Below are 18,365 nucleotides of genomic sequence, written 5' to 3' on the forward strand. Positions count from 1 at the left end.
TTAGTTGTTTAGAAATGTCCCAGAAGGTTAGGATCCTGACGAGCTTATGCCAAATCAATGACTCTGAAGAATCTTGCAGACGAAAACTATGCAAACTTCTGAGACCCCTCAAAGCTTCAAAGGAACCCTCTACAGAGCTCCTTTTTAGCCAAGGTAAATCTCTTCCAAAGTTTGTAGTGCAAGTCTTGGACCTTTCTCTCACTGAGAAAGGTAGGCAGTGGGCTTTGATTTGCCCTCCACTACCCCGAACAAGACCTTCAGCTTGCTCCCGTTACGAGAGACAACTCAGCTCACCATTTTCCTCCCCGGAAGTCCAATTTAATTGATTTGTCTTAAACTTCCTTCTGGAAGAAAAAGAAGATATTGGATTTATATCCCACCCTCCACTCCGAAGAGTCTCAGAGCGGCTCACAATCTCCTTTACCTTCCTCCCCCACAACAGATACCCTGTGAGGTGGGTGAGGCTGAGAGGACTCTCACAGCAGCTGCCCTTTCAAGTACAACCTCTGCCAGAGCTATGGCTGACCCAAGGCCATTCTAGCAGGTGCAAGTGGAAGAGTGGGGAATCAAACCCGGTTCTCCCAGATAAGAGTCCGCACACTTAACCACTACACCAAACTGGCTCTCAAAATATATGAAAAATATATGATTTTGGGAAAGTTGTTTGCAAGCATATATGGATGTGAAGAACAGTAGGCTTCAGAAGTAATTTGAAGCTTAGGCTGAAGTGTTCTGAACAAATTTATATGAGCTCCAACCAGACTCTTGAATCTTAGTGGGCATTGTATATTGGATTATAAAACATAACATGATTCATGGATGAAGGAAGAATACCTGTGCCAATTTCTAAAGTGGATTATAATTTTCTGATGGTGGATGTTATGGATATAACCCTTTAATTTTGCTTTTATTTTTTATCCATGGTTTGAATTCTTTTGATATGGTTTGAATATTTTTGGCTTTGGATTTATTTTTCCACTTTTCCTCTTTCTATTTATCAAATTTGGAGTCTTCCTTATTTTTGCTATTATTTTTCTTTTGGGAGTATCTGGTCCAACTTGTGTTTTTTATTTTTTTTTTCTTGGGTTATTTGTTTAATTTTTAATCTTTGATCTCACCTGTGGATTATAAATAGGGCATTCAGCCCTGGATTACAAATTTATACCTTGAAGCAGTCAGATGATCCTGTAGTGACTTGGATTTCAATCGAATTATCATTGGTAGAAGACTTGCTATAGTGAATTGTTTTTATTATAGTGAGTTGAATTGTTTTGGCTAAGTGGTACTAAGGGTGTTGTCCTAAGAGAACTCTGTTTATTAGTAGTTTTATTATTGTTTTGGGTACGGCAAATTGTTGATAGAAACTAGAAGGCTGTTTTCTTTTTAAAATCATTCCATAGTAATGACACTGCCTGGTGGAGATTATCTTATCTGTCATAAATAGGAATATTGAGTTCCAAAACAAACTCTGAAGAGGCAGCATACAGACCTGGTGGTTGTGAGTGCATTTATTTTAATAAGAATGGAAAATAAAGCTGTGATTGAAGAAACAGTAAAAAAGAAAGAAAACCGAGAAGGAAAACCACCAATTCCTTCACCTAACTCCGTATCTGGACCAGTGAAATTTACGACCATGCAGGGAGATATGAAAGAGATGGAAAATACTCTATTAACTGCCATAGCACAGCTGACTAGTAAAGTAGATAATATTGGAGAACAGATGGCAGAGATCAAACAAGAGCTTTTGGAGAACAGTAAACAGACAGCAGAGACCAATAAAGCCTTAAAAGTATTAGATGCCCAGGTGACAGATAATACACAAAAGGTGGAACAACTGGGAAAAGAACAGAACATGCATGATTCCAGACTCTTGTCGGTGCGGGTGCTAGCAGAGAGAGCTGTGAGATGTGCCTGACACTGAGCTCCAGGAAAGAAATCAGCCAGACACCTGCAGCTAGTGCCAAAGTAGTGTATTTACAGTATATACAACTCGTGCTCACTAGTGCAGTCCAATATATTAATCACAGGAACAAAATGCTTCGCCAGTAAGTCCACTCTCAAAGAGAGACCTGTGCATTACAGACACAGTCCACTTATAGTTCAGTCAGCCAATCCTGGCAGTCCACTCTCATGCTGACTCAGCAGGTTCCTTCACTTGTCTTCAGCCGGCTCAAACCAGCCTGTTGATAAGGTCACTGTGACCTAGCATGCCAGCTAGATCACCAGCTGTCATTACAGAGCTGTCAACCTGGGTTAAGATAGATTCCTTAACCAACAAGTACAGGGGTGGATGACAGGTGGTCAGCTGGTACATGACCTCAGAAAAGGGGAGGCTCTGCAGTGACCATAAGGGCTGGACTAGTGCAGTAGCCAATAGCCAGTTAATTGGCAACCCCTGATTGGACGCTCATAGCTAGCCAATGAGTGGACTTGGCCTTAGTTACCTGATGGGCTGTCCAGGTAGCAATGGGCCAAGGGGGAGGCTCCAGGATGACTATTGGAGAAAAGAATGGGGGAAATTCTGGGTGGAGGTGTGCTTAAGACTATTAAACTTATCTAAAAAGGTGACAATAGATGGCCAAATTGCTACCTAAGGTAACACCCGGTTTACACAAAGGAACTTGGCTCAGGCTGAAGACGGTCTTCCTCTTCTTCTGTGTTCTTCTTGCCACCAGTCGTTGTCCTGGGTTCCGTTGGACAAATGCTTGGGTGGTTCGGCAGGCCTGGATAAGCTTGATGGCTCCATGGGTGGGTAACATCTGTTGCGTACGTGTGCTTCCCGCTGCGCTGAAATGGAGTCTTGGCACTGCTGGAAGATAACTGGTATTAGCCTCCCAAATTGGATTCTATGGTCAAGGCTGAAAACCGCATGGCCTGAATAGCTCCTAACGGCACACTTTCTTCTGCTCCAAGATAGAGATGGTGTTTACCCGAAGCGACTGGAAACCATCCGTTCTCCTTGCTGGCGCTCTTCCAGGGACACGGAGCGCTGCTTTAGCGTTGTGGCTGTTGGTACTCATAAGTCCTTTCCAGTCTGGTAGACAAACCCACATCCTTCTGGCAGATGTGTGAGAGCTCTGTCTCCAGCCACTCTGGCAAACAGAGGGGTGACTACGATGTTCTGGAAATTAGGGGCATTTCCTTACACTTGTTTTCGGGTACAGCCTGGAGCTAGTTTCTGCCTCTTTGAGTGTCTTGGGGATGCCTTGCTCTGGAGCAGCTGGCCTGAGAACTGTTCTTTGGATCAGGAACCAGCACATGTATTCTCAAAGGGCACAGTGCCATGAACATGGAGGTGCATGGCATGTGGTGGTCCATATTGCTTTTTGGGGTTTGGAGGGCAATCAATCAAAATAGTTCCTTATTCAAATTTCCTTTGAAATACAGGCTTCTAGGTGGCACCCCAATTGGAAGCTTTTGGCGTCAGAACCATTATTTGGACCAGGCAGCACTGCATGTCTTCTTGAAGGGGACAATGTCCCGAGTGCAGGGATGCATCAATTGGGGTGGTCCAAACATTGTTTTGGGGTACAGCCTGTCCCCACTGTCTGTCTGTTGAAGTGTCCTGGGGGCACGTTGTTTTGGAGCAGATGGCACGAGAGCCGCTCATTGAACCATGAGACAGCACATGTCCTCTCAATGGACAGTCCCTTGAATGTGGGGGTGTATGGCATATGGCGGTCCAGAGTGTATTTTGGGGTGCAGAGGGCAAGCAGTCAAAATAGTTCCTTATTCAAATTTCCTTTGGAACACAAGCACCGGAACCATTGTTTGGACCGGGCAGCACTGCATGTCTTCTTTCAGACGACAGTGTCCCGAGCGTGGGGATGTGTCACTTGGGGTGGTCTGAATATTGTTTTGGGGTACAGCCTGTCCCCAGTGTCTAAGTGTCCTGGGGGCACCTTGTTTTGGAGCAGCTGGCATAAGAACTGCTCATTGGACTATAAAGCAGTATAAGTCTTCTTGAAGGGCAGAGTCCCCTGAACAAGGGAGTGTTTGATATATGGGGTTCTAGGCCTTATTTTGTTTTTGAGAGCTTTAAAACTCTCTTCAGTGTTTTTGGTTGAATTCACGAATAAGGAATGAATAAGGATCTGCGAATAAGGAACCAACTTCAGCCTCCTAAACATAGATGACTAGTTTGGAAGGGATAGAAAGTGGCATATTTATAGCAATAGCAAACCATCTCTGCTTCTCAATTGTTTGAAATCCCCTTGCTGGCATCTATATGTTGGCTATGCTGTGGCACATGACTTCATTTTAAAATCTACTTTTCAGCTTTTTCCACAAACCAGGACATTCCTCATATCTGTGGAAACCCATCTCCTATCTCTCCCTGGCTCCTAGCTCTACCTAGGGAACTTGCAGGAACTATTGTTTGTTTAATAACTTTTCTGGCCTGATCCAGAGACATTTTGGCCTGGAAAGAGGAAATGAATGCACAAAATTTCTAGAGGCATTTTAACTTGCAACAGGTTAATAAGTGCACAGAATTTCTGCATTTGGATTTCTAAAATGTTCCGGAGCTCCTTCAATGAATCCCGCATTTTTTGGTGCTACGCTTTCAGTTTGGAGGTGTTCTGGAGTAATTTTGACCTGAAACAGAATTACATTTTTGCATTTGTATTTCCAAAACATTCTTCCATTGATTGTTTAAAGCCTGTTCCGAGGTGTTCCAGAGGTATTTTGGCCCGGAACCAGATAATAAGGACGCATAAATTCCACTTTTTCATTTATAAAATATTGTTCTGTAAGGACCTGTGCGTTCCCCTTTTTCTGTCCTAGAATATTGTTCTAGAGTGTCTGTGATGCCTGCCATTTTTTTCTGTGGCAGCCCAGGTTGTTTGATGCCTGTTCTAGCCTGTTCCGGGGTGTTCCAGAGGCATTTTGGCCCAGAACCAGGTAATAAGGACGTGTGTGTTCCGCTTTTTCTGTTCTAGAATATTGTTCTTGACTGTCTGTGATACATCCCAGTGTTTTTTTGTGACAGTCTGCCGTTCAGGCCTGTTCCGGCTTTTACCCTGTCCCCTTTAATTTCCCAAGAACTAAACCTCCTGGAAGCAGATGGGCCTGATTACAGAGCAACCTGCATAGGATTGGGACCTTTTGTTTTACCCACGCCCAAGGCACCTTCTTCAACAACACGGGTGTCTTCCAGTTCTGCCCCGCCCACTTGCCCCTCCAACCTGTTCCATTTTCTGCAGGGGCTGAACCCAGGGGCCAGGATGCCCGCGCAGAAGCCCTTAGGACTTCGGGGCGTCCGCGAAAGCCCAGTCACGTGCCAGGGCGCACCCCCGCCTTCTTCCAAAGGCAACCTCTCCGCCGAGAGCGGCGGGCGGCGCGAAAGGCTTCGGAGAGTGCCAGCCGTCGAGGAAGTCACCTGCTCCCCAAGCTCCTCCCCCCTTCGCCCGCCCAGCCGGCCGGACCCGGCAGCTGGGGCAAAGGCGGGTTGAGTCGCCCGCTGGCGGAAGAGCGGGGCCAGGGCAGGGCGCTCCAGCTAGCTTGCTCCGGATTAGCCGCGGCTCCCCTCTTGTCTCACCGCGCGCCAAGGAGCCAGGGCGTCATGACTCCATTAATGAAGTCCGCGGGCGGGAGTTGCAGCGGGGACTGGGCTGGCCTCTCCAAGCCTTCGCTCGCCTCCTCCGCCGCCGCCTCCTTTTCTCCCACCGTGGCTCCCTTCGCGCGCTCCGCTTCTGGTCACTGGGACTGATGAATGAATCATGAGGTTGCTGCTGCTGCTGCTAATGCATTTATCTGGGGCAGCCTGTACCGCAGCTCGCCGCCGGAACGTTGTGGGGTGAAGCGGGAGAGCTGCCCGCCTGCCTCGGGTCCTCCTCCTCCCGACACCTTGCGAGCCCGACCCTCTTCGCTTGCCTGCCGGAGGGGTGCACAGCCTGCTGCCGGAGAACCGCCGCTCTTCATGGCTGCTCGGGAGGTAATAATAAGGCTTGGCGGTTTGGCGTAGGGGAAAGCAGCTGCTCGGCTTCCAGTCGGGAAGGGGAAAGGCGGCGGGCTTTGGAAAGGAAAGGGGAGGGGGCGTGCTAACGGGAAGCCCGGCGTGCGGGACTTGCAGAGGGGCGGCGGCGGCGACTGCTTTATGGTTGCTTCAGGGTAGGGAGTGGGGCATGAGTCTCCCTAAAAAAATAAATAGGTCAGATGGGTTTCTCTTAAGCCCTCTGAATCATGCATAACATCGTTTTTGAGACTGACTTTGCTGCTCAGGGTGAGTTTTGTCTGTTCAAAGGGGGAAGGGGAAAAAAAAGCATTGTGCCTTTAAAAATAATTGGCTCAAACTTGCGGGTTGCTTGAGGAAGGGAAAAGAAAACTACGCCACGTCGAGCACGGCTAATGTGCTGACTTCATCTTGCCTTCCTTGCACAAGAGTAACGAAGGGTTGCGAGCGCATTTACATACATTTGGAAGAGAACGGGGAGTGCCGGCACAGCCCTCCCCTTTGCACCTTCTCTGTGGAGTTCTGCCATGCCTGTCTGCGAGATGCATCTTATATTGATTCTTGGCGCTGCTTTATTGTTGTGTTGTTGTTTCGCCAAGATGCTGGATTTAAATGTCCCACTTGGGAAAAGGCTGGTGCCGTTTTAAACTGGTGTCGGTTGCAGGGTAGCTAATTCGGTTTACGGTAAGCTGCAGTCATGTGTTGCTAACCTGGAGAGATCGCTGACTTTTCAGCAGCTTACTTTTTGTTAAGGCAGCCACTTCTGGGGTTCAGGTGCTGACCTTGGAAGATAAGCCTTCAGTTCCCAGAAGTCTGGGGGCTGTTTGTGCTGATCATGTGGCATGAGAAACGCACTTTGCTCATACACAGATGCACTGACTGAACTCCTAATTATTACCTACTTCTCCCTTTCCAGGATGGAACCCCTGGCATTGAAAACCATCCTTGTAGCTGAGCAATGGCCCACATTAAGTTGTCATTTTCACACAAAGGCCAATGTTAAGTAGATTTTTCTCAGTGAAATCTCTTGAGATTTAAATTACGGAATGATTGTCACTGCTTAGGCAATGAGTACAGAACTTCTCTTAGGTCTTTGAAGAGTAATCATGCACATTCAAGGTCTCAAGCAAGTATGACAATGACTGGGGAAACTCGTAGGCACTGTACGTTCTTCTAGAAGTCTGGGCATATAAATCTGCCAGTTACTCATACAGCTCAACTTCGTACTTCAATCCTTTACATTTTTTATACACTGCTCATGTATTTTCATCAAGTACTGCTAGTTTAGTTAGCACTGGAGGTAAAATGTGTGAAGTTGACCATGCTGTGTATTTTTTTTTTAATCAGAACTGCTATTAAGGTGAGAACGACTTGTGGACCTGGTATTCCATTTAAAACTAACCTGGTTTTGCATTGTACAGATATCTAAAATATTGAGTGATGGGAGTGACATCGTATATCATCATTTGACAGAGTGCTCTGCCAAGTATTTGAAGACATTCTGCTTGCACTTAAGCTGCTTTAAAGGCAATGGCACTGAGCAATGTCAGTTTCAGCAGTTTGCCCAGCTGAGAATAATATGCAATACTAATGGGAAGACCTGGGGGAAGGAAGACTGAAAGTGCTCTCCTTGTGAACCAGTCTTATCTGAGTACTGAGCATGATGGTCAAATCCTTGGTGTAACAGCAAAGCTTCATCCTCTGTTTTCTTAAGAAACCCTTCCCAACATCCATCTGATATGTCACTTTTAGTTGTGAGCATTTTTGAGATGTGAAAGGGAAGCAGGGTAGGCTAAGGTAAGTCAGTATTATAGGCAATTTAGCATACTTCCCTGGAAGCAAGTCTCTTTGAAATGAATCAAACTGGTGCCCAAGTAAATAGGATCAGGGTGCGTAATTTATTATACAAGACTAAACTGAAATAGAGTTTACCAGCTGTTTACATATAGACTTTAGTCAGAAGCTAAATTACGACTAGTTTTTCCCTAAGGACCTTTTTCAGGTAGTGCATTAAAGAGGAAGTTATTACCTATTCATTGAGGGCAGAATCCCTCTTCTGAGGATATGCTTCTGAAGGAGAGACATCACATTTCCGCGACAGTGGATGTTTTGCATTTTATACCTTGGGGAATGCAGCTGTCTGTGTGCTCATCTGTTGCACTAGTGTGTTCTAATAGAGGGTCAGAGTGAGATCAGGGAGTCCCCAGTTTAAATCCTAGTTCAATGTGACCTTGGGCCAGTCACACACTCAGTCCAATGTACCTCACCACAGAGTTGTCATGAGGGAAGATAAAATGGGAGGGGGTATGTATTCTACCCTGAGTTCCTTGGAGGAAGAGTGGAAAAATCATAAATTAAAAAATATATATAAAAAGCTATCCTCCCTATTTCTCACTTTCCTGCTTTCCTCTTGATTTGCATGAACACAAAGAATTTCTACTGAGTCAGACCATTGTTCTATCTGGGCTGAGATCTTTCCTTTCACCTACCACCTTATCCCATCAACAGGAGAGGCTGAGGGTTGACCTTGGCAACCCTTTGCATGCAAAGCAGATGCTCTATGTCTGAGCTACAGCCCCTTTCCCAGCTGTTGAGATCTTTGCCAAAGGCCCTATGCTTCCCCACAGTCTTATGAAGTAAGATGGATGGCAACCAGACATTGGCGTTTTCTGCTATGTTACCTTGCCTGTAGAATTTTCTGGCCTGTATCTATTTGCATGTTGCCTACTCTTAAGTGTTAGGTGCTTGGTGAAGACATTCTCTCTTCTCTGCCTTTGGCAATATTTTTGTAGGTTCAGTCACTCTCCCCCCCCCATCTGTGTTTGAAGTTGTTGATATTTATTCATTTTTATTGATGACATTTTACTGCTGATGGATCTATATTTTAATGACTGTTGTGAATTATATTGGTTATATTGTATTTTTGTGAGCCATTAACTTTTGCTGAGATGCAGGATTTAAATGCTTTGGGGAAAAAAATCCCTTTCATTCCCAGCTTTAAATCATCAGAAATTTAGGTATGCCCTTAACAGTGTGCTGATGGTTATTGTTAATCCTTAATTCCACTACTTTGTCATAGTTTGTGCATAAAAAATTCAGCACGTGATATAACCCTATCATCTCAGAGTGTTTACAGTGCAATCCAAAACAGAATTACACCCTTCTCATCTGATTTATTTCAATGGATGCAACGTAAAGGGGTGTAATTCTTTTTAGGATTGTGTAATTGGTGGGGTAGGAAGCAGAATTTCTCCAGAGCACCAAGGATTACACTGTCATTTTTCCAACAGTTTTCTTCACATTGTGTCCCTCTCAAAGAAGAAAGAAAAATTGTAAGAAAATGGGCTTCTTAAGAATGTAAGGACATAAGAGTAGCCTGTTAGATCATACCAATGGCCCACCGAATCCAGGATTCTTTCTCAGAGTGGCCAACTGAAATGCCTATAGACAGAGCAAAGATGCCAAGGATTCCTGCATTGTTCTTCCCAGGATTGGTTTACTGCCTCCAAATATGGAGAAGCCATGCATCAGTGGTAGGGTTTCTGATTTTCATGCAGAAAGTCTCATTTCCATTCCCCACCATCTCCAGCTAAAATGGGGAGGGAAGGCAACAGGTCACAGCCCGATCTCGTCAGATCTCAGAGCACTTGGATGGGAGATCTCCAAGGAAGGCTCTGTGGAGGAAGACAATGGTAGATCACCTCTGCTCCTCACTTGAATCAGTTGCAACTTGACAGCATTTAGGTACATAGGATGTGATGTGAAAGACTTCTGCCTGAGACCCTGGAGAGCCACTGCCAGACTGAGTAGACAGTACTGAACATGATGGATCAAGGGTCTGATTCAGTATAAGGTAGCTTCATGTGTTCAAGATGGAAGTTAGTTTATTGTGGCTAATATAAATTGATTGACCTTTCATTAATATGAAGTGGTTGACTCTTTACTAAAACCATCTTCTCTAGTGGCCATCGTGACATCTTGTGGGTGTGAAATTTACAATTTTTCATTGAGTGAATACTAGTTTTTGACTATTCTGAGTCTGCTGCTTATCATCTTTACTGTCTGACTCTGAGTGGGAGAAAGATAGCAAGTTATTTCCGCTTTCTACATCTCGTATTTAATTTTACAAACAGCTATCATGCCCTTTTCATGCTCATATTTTTTTCCAAAGTGAAAAATCACCAAGCTTTTCTATTGGAATTCAAGTTATGTACAGTTCAGTCATTATAGGGTTAACAGATGTTGTTTACTGGAAATGATGTCTTGTAGCTTACATCCAATTAGAAACTGGTTGCTGTAAACCCAAGAAAATCTAGAAGGAAAAAGTCTGACATGCAGCCTCAACTATTGGTCAGTTAACACCTTGTGTGTAAGAATGCTTTGATCTTGTATGCAAGCTAAACAGTGACACTTTCACCATCATACTCCAATACTGCCTTTGTTGTTTTCCCATGCTAATGCTATCTAGACCAAATGTTCTTTCAGTTCATTAATTTCACCGTTTTGCCATTGGACTCTAACTTTATACCACTTTGCATTATACCACTTTGCATTCTTTATACCACTTTGCATTCTTCTGGCAGAGCCAGTTTGGTGTAGTGGTTAAGTGTGCGGACTCTTATCTGGGAGAACCGGGTTTGATTCCCCACTCCTCCACTTGCAGCTGCTGGAATGGCCTTGGGTCAGCCATAGCTCTGGCAGAGGTTGTCCTTGAAAGGGCAGCCGCTGTGAGAGCCCTCTCCAGCCCCACCCACCTCACAGGGTGTCTGTTGTGGGGGAGGAAGGTAAAGGAGATTGTGAGCCGCTCTGAGACTCTTCGGAGTGGAGGGCGGGATATAAATCCAATATCTTCTTCTTCTTCTTCTTCTTAACCACTGTCCACCAGCTATATGTAGCACTGCTCACTATACGCCATTCCATTGCCTGATTTCATATGCATTCATATGAAAACTTACATTCTGAATAAAACTCTGTGGTCTTAAAGGTGCTACTAGTCTCCTGCTTTGTTCTAAAGCTGTCTTTCCTGTCCCTGTGCTCTATAGGAACAAGAAAGGCAAGGAAAATAGATTGTGATGTAGCCATGTAGCTGTAAGGATGTAGTAAGTGATGCAGAATGCACTGTTTTATTTTCTTTCCCCTGATGTTTTATACTAGTAAACTTTATTTCTTTTGATAAGCATAATCTGTTTCCTTTATGCAGTTACATCATCTCTGAATTTTAAAACGAATATTCCAATGTTTTCCTCATAGTGAAAGTGCTCTTATTTTGGTAATTTTAACTACCCTTTTCTAAACCTTTTCCTACTCTAAGATACCGTTTTCAAGATGCAACAACCAGCACAATTTTCCAGTAGCTCATCTGTTCCTTGTCTCATGAAGATATTTACTTACCTTTCATGGTTCCTGCCCAACATTTTGTCTCCTTTTCCACAGATTCCCCTGCCCTAGTATCTGGGTTGAGGAGATGCTCAAGTAGCTGACTCATCTGTATTTTTTATTGTTTATAGTTTTAAAAGTATAATGCCATTACATTTTGTTGTCCTCACAGGAAGTTTGCTGTGAGAAAAGTTGAGAATTTTGGGACCATTAATGTTTGCAAAACTCTGAAACTTAGTTTGGTTGGATCTGATTGGCAATTATTGTACTACCAAGATCAAAGGAGAAATACAGTGGACCTCAGATTGTTTCATAAACAGAGGGTGGAAATCAAGTTTGTGCTTCTTTTTGGTTCTCTGTTACTATAACTCACTGGCTGTCTGAATTATCCCATGAAGTTCAAAAAACTACAAAACCAGAAGGAGGAAACACAGATGCCAGCAGAAATTTGAAGGCATTTGTTACATCTGGCTACTAAGTCATAGCTCTCATTTCTCTGTACTCTGTCTCTCCTGATGGTAGGAAACCATTGGTCACCCTCAATCTTCAGTGCATTCCTTTTCCCTTTCATTCTCAAACCATATCAATACCATTTGGCTTTGGGGGATCAAAGACATTCCCAACTGGTTTTTTCTAGCTCTTGCAATAGGATAATATGCAATGCTTTGGGTTCTTTTTCTAAAAATCTCAAAAGCATTGTGGTACATGTTTCTTGATGATACACGATTTAAAAGTCGCTGAGCAGGGCAGAACTGTCTGCTCCATTGCTCAACATACTGTAAATGACATATAATTCACTCTATGACTACCAGTTTGTATTGGAGATGATGTGAGCATTTTCATCTTTGCTTGTTCTTCCAATGAATGTTATTCACTGGTGCTTGGCCTCATAAATTGTGCATCAGTATGTTTAGAGATTAACATGTCAGAAAGATGTTTCTGAGGGGTCAATTCCAAGCATGCCTTAAAAAAAGAAGTAATATTCACACAGAACCTTATTTGATGGCAACATCTGTCTTCAGACTGCAAACTTGACAGTTCAGGCTTGCTTAGCTGATCATTTACTCCATGATAGCCTTTCTTTTACCATCTTACAAGTTGAAGCAAGTGTTTTGACTCATGATGCAAAATGAAGTTGTCCGCTACAGCAAACATGATTTAGGAAATATATGGAGTCTCTGAGTGTTGCAGGCCGGCAGGTTCCCAGATGCATTCAAGAGAAAATGCTTTTGAAACGTGCAGTACAAGTGAATGAACAGCCACAATCTATTGCAACTGTTGAGATCTAATAGTAAAAGTAGAAAATCTCCTTGCTTCTACTAAAAAGAACGTTCCCATGCATAATTGACTAGCATTCTGCCAAATACAGCTTCTGACTGCGGGATACAGTGATCTTACAAAGGAGGGAATAATCTGCCATTGCAGTTGGTGTTTTGTGAAGTGAAATGCTGTGTTGATCACATGTGTGCCAGAAGAATCAATAGAACTAACATTCTAGCATGAAAACAAGAATCTTGAAAGTGGGATTGAGATGGGCTTCCAGGGGACAGAAAAATTTAGGGTTTTCACTAGGCAATATGGGAGGAAGTTTTGCATCACGAATCCCAACTTCTTTAAAAAGTCTTTTACCAGGCATGCAGCAGCATAATTTGGATTGGCCCTGCTTGCAGCAAGAGGAGAGGGAGCCTTCCCTTCTGCTGGTTTTATTAGGGAGACTGGCCCCTTTGTAAAAACCCTCCTCTCATACTGTGGCCCTGAATTGAATCTGGCTCACATGCACCTTGTAAGAAGCATTTTTAAAATTATTGGAGGGTTTTTTTTAACCCCATACTATTATTGAGATTTTATATAAAATATTGAAATTCCTTTCAAAAACTTAAATCTGTTAATCTATCCAGAAGTTTGCGACTTGCGCAATTTATTGCAGAAGGTGACTTCTCTGTAACACACCTTTGAGATTTGGTTATTACCTAGGCACATATTACAAAGGCATATGAGTAGTTCCTACGCAAGTAATATATTATAGCAGGGGTGGCCAACAGTAGCTCTCCAGATGTTTTTTGTCTACAACTCCCATCAGCCCCAGCCAGCATGGCCAATGGCTGGGGCTGATGGGAGTTGTAGGCAAAAAACATCTGGAGAGCTACCGTTGGCCACCCCTGTATTATAGGAACAGTGTTTACAGCTCTCGATTTAATCAAACCGTCATTCTTCTCAAGAGGCAGATGACTTTAAAATTGAAGCAGCTTTAAAAATGCTATAACAAATTCTTATTTAGAGTGGAGTCAAAACAATAACCCCCTGCTGTTACAATTATCACTTCCAAATATTTTACTTTTTTAAACTCAGCCATTTGTAAGGAAATTATATTTTTTGCACGGAGAACTGCCTGTGAAACATATCTAAACTGTTGGCTTTTGAAACAAAAGTCTGGGACTTTAACCCAGTCTGTTTTCAAAAGCTAACCACTGAATTCCCATTACCTCCCAGTTGCTGCAAAGTGAAGGCCATTTGTTCTCAGTGTAAGTGGCTTGGATTGAAAGATCCTACCCAGCAACTCAAAAGTGCTTCCTTTGGCACAAATGGAGAGATTGCTCATTTCTGTTCCTTTAAATCTGTCTACTATGCTACCAGAAATACATCTGTCTACTATGCTACCAAGGAGTCAGCCAACTGGAACCAGTTCTCATGGGACATAGGCAGGACTCTTTTCCTGGATGAATGCAGTGGAATGGAGTTCTGGAACCTCTGTAGAAACAAAATTCTCAAAAAAGTTTTAAAAGTTCATGAGGGGGCACCTATGTGTTCTCCTTCATTTCCCTGTTGAGAGTTCCAGCACCTCTTTTTCCAAGGAAAAAAACCCTAGACATAGGCAATGTCACATGGAGAGTGGAATAGGTACTCGCCCCTGTGGAAATGCCTTCTGCTTGGTTTGAATGTAGGTCAAGGCATTACAAGGTATTTTAGGTGGAGTGAAAGAGGACATATTAGTAATCCTGGACACTTAGCAGTCTTAATAGTTAGAAGCTTGCTAATGCACATTTCAAAAGTTGTGTTTTAAAGTATGTACTATTGTAAAATAACTTCTATTGACTTCCATGAGATTATTATAGAAAGAAGAGTTTGGGGGTTTGCAAGGATGACTGTTATATCTCCATTGATGCTTTGAAGTCTCACCTGCAGGTGCACCTGGTCTCAGCCTTCTCTTTGCAGCGTTATACTGAAAGTGGTTCACTACTTTGATAAATTTTTGTGTGACAGCAGGTGAAACAGCATCATCTCTTCCAGATCTTATTCTATTGCTGCAGGGGGAAAAAAGCTGTGAACTTTGAACAGAGGTGAAAGTATCCTTGTTCTGTAAATCTAGGAAGGCAATGCTGTTTCTGTATTTGCAAGATTAACTTTACAGCTGTCACTTCACCTTTCATAAATTGTATATCCTGCAGAAACTAGTGAATTAGGTTTATTACTACTGGCAAATAAGTGAGCTTTTAAATAGACAAATGTTACTTGAGTGGCAGTCCTAAACTTAATTAGAAGCAAGCCTAACTGAAATAAATGTAAACCAGTTGTTATTCATTTGTTTTATTGAATTGTATACATTTTTAATTTTTGAACAATTATGGTTGCAATGTTTAGTTGATTAACCAGTTAGATGAAATTAGGAACTCTTTGGTTTGATTAAAAAGGTACTCCAGCTTAATTCGTTAGCAGGATTTTTTTAAAATAACTGTTAATTATTTTCTATACAAGTACTTACAAAAATCACAGGTGACAGATGCCATCTTAGAAGAAGTATTCCCTCTTCTCTCAGACTTAGGATGCATCTTCTTAGAGGATGCTTACAGCCATGTGTGCTTATCATCTAAAAACCCAGAAATAGTGCATTTTCTTTCAAAGCTGCTAACTTTGTTCATGTGCAGATTTGTGCAAGTTTAGAGAGCAATCCTAAACATCTACTTAGAATCTTACTCAGGTCTACTCACTGGGGTTCACTCCTAAGAAAGTGTTCTTAGGACAGCACTATAACCCATCTAAAATAGATAAATTAGTTTAACTCGTATGTTTAATCATCTAAAATGTCTGTAATGGTGACAAGCTGTATAAACAGTACAACCAGGGCTTTTTTTTTTTTTGCAGGAACTCCTTTGCATATTAGGTTACACGCCCCTAATTCAGCCAGTCCTCCAAGAGCTTACAGGGCTCTTAGTACAAGGCCTACTGTAAGCTCCAGGAGGATTGGCTACATCAGGGGTGTGTGGCCTAATATGCAAAGGAGTTCCCACTACAAAAAAAAGCTCTGAGTACAACATGCGGTAGACTAACATATTGGCTTCTATGCTAAGAATAAGGGGAGTTGCAGTCTCCTTGGGGTAAAGGAAGAAAGGGAGGGAAAATCTGAATAAAGAGCAAGAATTTCAGGGCAAAGGAGGGTAGATAAGTGGAGTATAGGGGTGTAGCAGAGGAGGCTTTCAAATATTTGACCTCATGTATTTATAAGGCTCTGCTATTAGTGAAAAGCTAGTATTATTCACTCATAAACTTGGTACTGTTTTAAGGTATACCATACTTAAGGAGCAAGTTGTATTTGTTGAAAGCATTCTTGTGAGATCAAACCAGCCACAATATTTATATGCCCCCCTTTTTCCTTGGGTATCATATCAGGAATGTAAACTAGTGCTGGCTAGGCATGCCTGTTCATGGGTTGTGAGCAGGGAATCAGTGGCTCTTCAAGCTGTTCAGGTGCATCTGAAAGATTTTGAAGTTGCCTGTTTGGATAATTACTGTTCTCCAATGTAATTAGACCCTTCCCCACCTGCATTTTTTGAAACATACAGTAAAAATGCAACGAAAATTCACTGTAAGATTTATTTTACAAATTTACATCATGCCTTTCTGCCCTTCCAGAAAGTGTATTTAATTGTTGGTGTCAGTTCATGACTTCTGCTAATGCTAAGGTCTTCTGATCATTTTTCACAGTTACAGCTGACTGCACATACACAGAAAGCCAGCAGGGCATTTATCCAGTGTCATTCATTGTAAAGATGCATTTTACTGTGCACATGCAAGGAGCAGATGATCAGTGAGTCTGTACGTTATGTGAGTTGGTCTCTTTAATTACCTGAACTACCGTGATTCTTAGAAATACCAGCTCTTCACTGGCAAATGAAATGGCTTAAGTCTTGAAGTGGGCAAAAGCAACTGCTGTGACCAAATGGTAATGTGCAATGTGGGGGCATTGTGCTGGTGATGTATAAGAAAATGAGTTATTAGGACTACAGATGGAGGACAAACAGCCCATAGCAAATTTAACAAATGAATCAAATAATAAATGAGTAAGGCATGGCATGTGTGGGTGGGGAGGGTACGGGCAATTAACTGTTGGAGATACCCAGGAAGGAAATGCGGAAATCATTTAATCTAGTTTTTATTATAGAATCCAAAAGAGAAACAGAAGGGAGGAGTCTGTAGCTATTAATTATAAAGAGGGAACACTGATTAAGAAAATCACTTAAAAATTGAACTTTTAAATCTGTTGTTTTCTTTACTGCTATTAGCTTGTTACCATATTGGATTTTTCCACAGCTCCAGTCTCCAGCTTGTTTATTTGTAAGTAAGTAACACTGAGAAAAATACAGCTCATTTTAAAGCAAGGCAGCTTCCACACACAGGGATTCCCCCCCCCCTCCCCACATGAACAGTGGGAAGCCTCCACAGTACAGGGGGACCATCCAAATGACAGGGTGCACAGACTGAGCTCAGCTCATCCAGCTCCTGATTTTTCTTCCCTTTGCTCTGGAAAAAGTATAAATCTCATTTTCCCTGAAGTAAAATGTAAACTCCAGGTAGCTATGTGTATAATGTTCATCTTGGGGCTCCTCCGTAGCCACCAATGGGAGCTATACTCTGCTTTCTGCCCTATATTTTAAGCCTTTTAAAGGGCTTTTTGCATTTTTTTATTGATGCATATATTAGTGCTATAGCACAGCTGGGGAAAAGTCCGAAAACTCTTTAAAGGGCTTTTTAGAGCATGAACCGCTTGTTGTTGGTCCCTGCACATTATGCTGGCTCAACAGGAAGCAGTGCAGCATGGGAACAGTGAGGGTTGCTTGTTACTGCTGCGGCAGTGTTTTTATACTTCATCAGCCAGATGCAATCAAAATACGGTTAGCCCCAAGGTAAAAAAATATATACAAAATGATTGTTAGTAAATGCTACAGGGTTGAATAATCCTTTAAAAAGCAGAATGGTTTGTATATGTTTAGGCTAGGTCGAAACAAGTTACATGGTGTAGATGAATAACTTGGGAATACAGAAACATTTGCACCGGCTATTCCTCTGTTCCTGGGCATATTGTTTCGTACTTTTAAGGCCATGAACAGGTTGAGTCTTGGGTGCTCGAAGGACTGTTCCACACTGTCCAACCAACCAGTTAAGGTTCTCTTTTCAAGCCCTGCTTCCAGGGTCTCCTGATGGAGAGGGCGAGATAGCTAGTAACAAGTAATGGATCTTATTCAGTGGAGATGACTTAATAATAATAATAATAATAAATTTATTCTTATATCCCGCCCTCCCCCGCCAAAGGCGGGCTCAGGGCGGCTCACAAGCATGGAAATCCATGGTTCAATAAAACAATATAATACAACAGCAATTTTAAATCAATAACATAATAAATAAGTTAGTTAAAATAGATAAAAGGTGCTACATTACTATGGGTCATAACATCCACAAGATGGCTGGATGGCTACACATCAATTTCATCAGTTTAGCCAGGTTCTGTTTCGAAAGCCAGCTGAAAAAGAAATGTTTTACAAGCCCTGCGGAATTGATTCAAGTCCCGCAGGGCTCGCACCATCTCTGGTAGATGATTCCACCATCGAGGGGCCATTGCGGAGAAGGCTTGCTCCCTGGTTGCCTTTAATCGAGCCTGTGAAGTGTCTTCTGCTTTGAGGCTCTTCTGGTAACTTTTTGAGCCTAACTTTTAACTGAGAAATTCTGTCGACTTTAGGTTGTTTTTATGGTTACTATCCTGAAC

The 18,365-nt window shown here is 42.6% G+C and overlaps 1 protein-coding gene across 2 annotated transcripts in view; it reads left to right on the top strand.

Moving 5' to 3' along the window:
- The first annotated feature begins 5,333 nt into the window (after window positions 1–5,333).
- The window catches only part of LOC132573703 (heparan sulfate glucosamine 3-O-sulfotransferase 1-like), an 83,860-nt gene continuing 70,828 nt past the window's right edge, over window positions 5,334–18,365 (top strand). Inside the window, exon 1 of one of the 2 annotated variants that reach the window (XM_060241369.1) lies at window positions 5,334–5,935. The gene's annotated coding sequence lies outside the window, so the exon portion shown is untranslated. The remainder of the gene's footprint in view (window positions 5,936–18,365) is intronic. The other variant, XM_060241370.1, reaches the window with a different exon arrangement.

The sequence above is a fragment of the Heteronotia binoei genome, chromosome 6 (assembly GCF_032191835.1).
Source record: "Heteronotia binoei isolate CCM8104 ecotype False Entrance Well chromosome 6, APGP_CSIRO_Hbin_v1, whole genome shotgun sequence".
In the NCBI taxonomy this organism is placed as follows: Eukaryota; Metazoa; Chordata; class Lepidosauria; order Squamata; family Gekkonidae; genus Heteronotia; species Heteronotia binoei.